The sequence below is a fragment of the Pan troglodytes genome, chromosome 9, assembly GCF_028858775.2.
Source record: "Pan troglodytes isolate AG18354 chromosome 9, NHGRI_mPanTro3-v2.0_pri, whole genome shotgun sequence".
NCBI classification, from domain to species: Eukaryota; Metazoa; Chordata; class Mammalia; order Primates; family Hominidae; genus Pan; species Pan troglodytes.
The window spans coordinates 117,070,969-117,076,968 of NC_072407.2; positions in this window are offsets into that span (position 1 = coordinate 117,070,969).

The window sequence follows — 6,000 nt, forward strand, 5'->3', positions numbered from 1 at the left end:
GGCCACAGGCCTGCTGCTCTCCTCCACTCCACTCCCCACCTGTGTCCCCTTCATCCCATGGCTGTGGTTCCAAGACCTCCTGCTCTGTGCTTCAGCTGGGGGATGAGAGTTCCAGTTCACATGAGATTTTTTTTTTTTTTTTTGAGACGGAGTCTCGCTATGTCACCTAGGCGGGAGTGCAGTGGCGCAATCTCAGCTCACTGCAACCTCTGCCTCCCAGGTTCAAGAGATTCTCCTGCCTCAGCCTCCTGAGTAACTGAGATTACAGGCACGCACCACCACGCCCGTCGAATTTTTTGTTTTTAGTAGAAATGGGTTTTCACCATGTTGGCCAGGCTGCTCTCAAACTCCTGACCTCAAGCGATCCACCTGTCTCTGCCTCCCAAAGTGCTGGGATTACAAGCATGAGCCAACACGCCCGGCTCCAGTTCACATGAAATCTTAACAGATCCAAATTTCCAACTCATGACCCACACCTGGAGCCTGAATGTTCTCTGAGGAGGTCAGAGAGACACCCCCACCACTCTAGGGGGTCCTCCCTAAATGTGTGACTCAGGGACTAAAGTCTCCATACCTTTAAGGCTTTTCCTCAATTAGATCTCTGTAAAAACACATCTATTTTCTTGCTGAAGTGAGTCATTAGCCTCCACTGAGACAGGAGCATGAATAGGTTTAAAAACTAAAAATAACTAACATTTATTGAAAGTTTATTATGCTTCAGGCATTGTGCTAAGTTCTTTAAATAAATTCATTTAAAGCTCCCAATAACCCTATGAGGTAAGTATTATTATCCTCACTTCTCAGATAAGGAAACTGAAGCTAAGAGAGGTTAATTAACTTGCTCGGAGATACAGGGCTCATATGCAGTGGAACCAGGATTGGAACCTGGGCAGAGCACCCTCCCTAAGCCTGTCAGATTAGTGGGATCTTCTTACGGAGTGTGGGCCCTAAGGAAACGGATGGTGAGAGAGGGAAGTCTGCGGGTGAACAGCGAGGGGTGGGGGACACCCACAGTGTCTGGATCTCCTCAGGAGATAAGACATGGGCCAGGGTGTTAGGGGGTCCTGAGCATCTGGGGACAGGCCAAGGGCACTAGGTGACCAGCTTGGAGAGGCAGAGCAGAAAGAGGGATGAGATTCCACAAGGAGGAGAAGGGAAGGAAGAAATGGGTCCGATGAGGCAGAAACAACCCCTCTCCACACACTATTAGCTGTGGGCCAATTGTCATCCCTCCTAGTTGTCAGTCACTCTAAGGCTGCATCAGGACCAGTCTAAGGGACAAACAGGTACCACATCCCCAGCAAAGCCCACGAGCAAAACATCCCACCTGGCCCCCACCAGTCGCCACCCCAGCCCCTTCCCAGGGAAACTCAGCTGTAGGATTCCTGGTCTTCCTTCCCTGGGACTTTGCCAGCATGGCACTTACCCCTGGCTCGGGGATCAGGAGACCCTGCGTCTTGACTGTAATCTACCACCCGTGTGGCCATATAGCCCTGTGGAAGTCAGCTCTCCTCTCTGGTCTTGAGATGCCCCTCTGGGAAATGAATGCATTTAATGATGCTGTGATCCAGTTCCAAGTGCCCTGAAAAGGGAGAAGATCCTTGGCTCCAGAGCTAGGAGGACGTAGGTTCAAGTCCAACCTTATCACTCACAAGCTGCATGATTTTGGGTGAGTTACAGACTAGCTTAGCACCTCACTTTCCTCTACTGTGCAATGGGATAAGCTGCTCTGCCTTTAACTTAGGCTTGCCTAAAGTGATGAGAACATGCTATGAAAACACTGTGAGATCAGTAAAGTTCTGTAGACACACAAGCATGAGGACTAGATATCTGTGATTTCCTCCTTCCCCAGCCTCACCTGAAGTTAGACCTGCCAGGATCTTATACCCCAGCTCCAAAGCAGGCAGAATCCAGAGGATGGGATGGAGCCAGTGTCACCTTGTCCCAGGCCAAGGTCCACTCAGAACTTCACCCAAGGCAGGTGTACTCCCAACACAAGAGGTGGCTCTCCTTTGCCACAATTCCCAGAGGACTCTATCCCCTTCCTGTATCCCACAATTCCCAGAGGACTCTATCCCAATGTCACCTCTGAAAGTCAGTTCTGTTCCGTGGGCTGTAGTCACCTCCAGGTTGAACTCGGGGCCATGTGGGTTTGCAACAGGAGGTGCCCAGCCCCATCTGTTCTGGAAAGCAGAAAGAGCTCACTTCACAACCATCTCACAGTCCATTTTTCAAAGTTTGACGTAAATTTGCAGCCTTAGATTGGTTTTTGTTTCTCCGTACTTTGTTTTCTTTCTCGTGATGAATGGTTATTGTCAAGCTGGCTTAGAAGAAGCGATAGGCAGAAGGTGGGGGCTGGGGTGGAGATAGCACAGTGGTGGGTTTCACGGTTGGGTTATTGTTTACATTTCTTTTTTAGGGAAGAAAATGGAGTGGGAGGTACCTGAGGTCACAGCTGGGTCACATGAGATGTATACCAGGGTCATGCTGTAGCTCTCTTTCCCCTTCGTCCAGTCCGGGAGACACTGAGACCTCTGCCCCTTTCTGTCCCCACAAGTACATGCTGGTCTGGGAGACAGGCGGCATGTCACGGCTGCAGCGGCTGATGCTGTCAACTCCAGATAAATACAACCAAAACAGACCCAGAAAATTATTTCCTCTTAATGGAAAAATTATCAGGCCCTGAGCAGCCTGATCTAAGGGCTTTTAGAAGTGCACAGAGAAATATACTTGGGCCTTCTCTCAGCCTTCTCCTCCCCACTTCCCCTTTGGGGAGGGCTCTGCAGACACCACCTCCTCCCAGACTTCTCTGCTGGGGCAGGGCATGCACCACTGGCTTGAAGACAACAGCCTCTCAAAGATCTTGGATTAGGATCATGAAGACTGGCTTTCTTAGAGTCTTCAGAGGTGTGAGTTTAAAAGGACACTGGAAATCTTCCTGTCCATCTCTCTCATGTCCCAGATAATTAAATTGAGGCCCAGAGAGAAGTGACTTGCCAAAGGCCACTTAGCAGCTGGACAAGAAATGAGATTTTTTATTCCCAGTTCTCCCTTTCCATTATCTAAAACAGCCTGGCCAATCCTAGAAGCTTTATGAAGCCTCTGACACCATTCAAACAAACATAGGCCTACAGGGGCCCAGGGCATTGGCTTTTAGGCAAGTAGTTGTCTTATTAAAGATGGTACCTGTGGCATATTATATGATTTTCCACAGTTCTCCCTTCCTTCTTACCCTGCCATGGCTCCTAGTATGCAGAGGAAATATCTCCACCCTATTGACTTTGGGCTTGTCACTTGCTTTGATAAATGCAGTGTTAGTGGATGCACCATGAGCAGAAGCTCCAATGTGCTTGTGTGGCTTGGCTGGGTGGTGTGTGCTTCTGAAGCCTGCTCTGAGGCTCCTGACCCCAGAATCAGCAGCACATGGAGTACATTTGAACACAATTCTCAACCTAAAGCAGAGCTGCCAGCCCAGTCGACACACAGATTTGTGAATGAGAAATATAAATGCTTGTTGTTGTAAGCCTTAGTTTTGCATCAGTGTTGAAGCAGAAATATAAATAATACAATATTCCAACCCTTCCCCTTGAGGCAAGGTCTGCCTAGGTTTCTTCTTCTAAGTCATCGGGATCTCCTTGGGGTTACAGAAGAAGAGGAAAGAAGGATCAAGAGATATTGGTAGGACTAGAAGTGGCCTTAACCTGGAGGAACCTTCACATGCCTTCACTATAGGGGCTGAGTGTGGTCCAGGTCTACCTGCTTCTTTTTCTCCTAGGGGTCCTCATGACAGGATGCCTATTATATTAGTCATGACAGGCTAACTTCTGTCTCAAACAATCCCAAAATCTTAGTGGCTTGACACAGTACGTGTTTATTTCTCAATCATGTCACAATCCAATATGGTGGTGGGGTTGGGAAGAAAGGCTGTGCTCTACAGAGTCATTCAGAACCTGTGGATCCATCTATCTAATGTCTTTATCATCCTTTAGATCCTCCACTAGATCCACTCCAGCCAGGTACTGAGCAAAAAGAGATAACATAGAAGACCTCTTAGGGGATTTTGGCATGCATCCCTTTCACCTATATTTGCCAAAACTCAGTTAAATGGCCCCATCTATCAGAAAGGGAAGAGTGAAGTGAATGTAGTTTGTGTGACAGGACTAAGAGGAGAAACCCTGGTATTGGTCAACAACCAATCTTTGTCACATAAATAGTGTGATTCAATCTATGGCCATATGTAATTCTATCCATGGTTTATTTAAACACTCCCTCTTCTCTGCCCAGGGCAGCAGATTACTCTATAAATATTCCCTGTGGCTTACCTCTCATCAGCTCATGGAATTCCTCTAGGTTTCTCCTTCAATTGAAACTGCCTCTCTTCTAGTCTTCTCAGAGTCCACTGTCAAAAATCCAAATTCCTCCTCTATACCTAGACTCTTCAAAGCAACTTGTTGTACAGCCTGCCTGACTCTGGTCTAGTTTCCCCCTGGGGAGACTTCTTATTGGATCCACCCAATCTCACCTTCTTCTCCAGGCACTATAGCCACTCCTAATCTTGACTAGTCTTCTGAGATACCATACTCTGGCCATGCCAAGGGGAAAAACTTGCATTTAATCAGAAAATTGAAAGCTATTTTGAATTCTTGATCAGGGGAATGAAAGTAGTGTTTTAAGAAGTCATTTGGCTGGATGAACTAGAATGAACTGAAAGGGATTGAGACTGGAGAGTGGGAGAACAAGTCAGGGATCAACGTCTTAATCCAGGAGACAGATGTTGAGGGCCTGAACTCAAACTAAGGTTGTGCGTTGAAGAGAAACGAGGCATTCAAGAGATGATTATGAAGGCAGAACCTATGGTTAGAGGTACATTTTGGCTTGGGGGATGGAGGGAGTTGGGAGGCAGGTCCACATCCCAGGTTTCCAGCCCTGGGCTGGCTGTGCATTTCCAGCATCTCTAATTGCCTCAGCCCACCTGCCGGCCCCTCCCAACTCAGCTCCACCAAGTAGCAAGACTGCCCAGCCCTTCCAATCTACTTGGAAGGAATGGGGAGTTACATTTAATTAAAAGTATCTACACAGAAACGAGATTAATTAAGTCTCTTTTACCCAGGAGCCCTCTCTTTGTGTTCACTTAAATGAGGTTTTAAATGTTGTCTCAATGTTATATCTGGGCAAGATTTCTCCAGACAACACTTCATGTGGTTCTGAGGCTCCCGCTTAGCTGGCTGGAAATTGTTTAGTGATGAGAACAATCCAAGGACAGTCTTCTCCCCCTCAGTCAGCAGAGCTCAGGCAGGTGGGGGACCTCAGGCCATGTTGAGTGGAATTCTGTAATGAAATGGAGGGAAGTTCTTTCAGACAAGAGCTGCCTCCCAAGACCACCTCTCAATGCAGAACAGGTGGTCTGGGATGGTCTCTTGAGTCATGTTTCTGGAGCACTCACCTGATCAAAGTTGTTCTGAATACAAACATGGCCTCCTGTAGTGAAGTGGTGGAGGCAGCACCACCTACAGGCAAGATTCCTCTTGCAGTCAGCGTTTTGCTGGGACAGCCCAGTGCTGACGTTCGGAAAGAGGTTGAGAGAGTGTGAAGCACCCCAACCACCCTCACCATCCCTTAGGCCCCTAACCTTAACCCTTCACCCACAGATATTGCCACTATCTATGTGGCAATACCCTAGAATCTTTCTTAAAACTAGTTTTCCAGAAAAGTTCATGCAGCTGGGCCATTTTCAGAAGATTCCAGTGTGGTGCATTACAGAGATTTACCATCATGTAAGCCAAGTGTCAGAACCCACCGCAATGCTAACTGGGAGAGGTGGAGACAGGGCAGGCCTAGCTGCCATCATTACCTTACCCCTCAAGAAGTCTTAGCTAATGACCACCCATAAGGCCAAAAGAAGCATAGCAGTCCCCAAGCCTTGAATTCAACCCTGAACTTTTCCAGCCTAATTATGACAGCAGTCTGTACATGCCCTTCCATTCCTGCCTGTGATGGTTA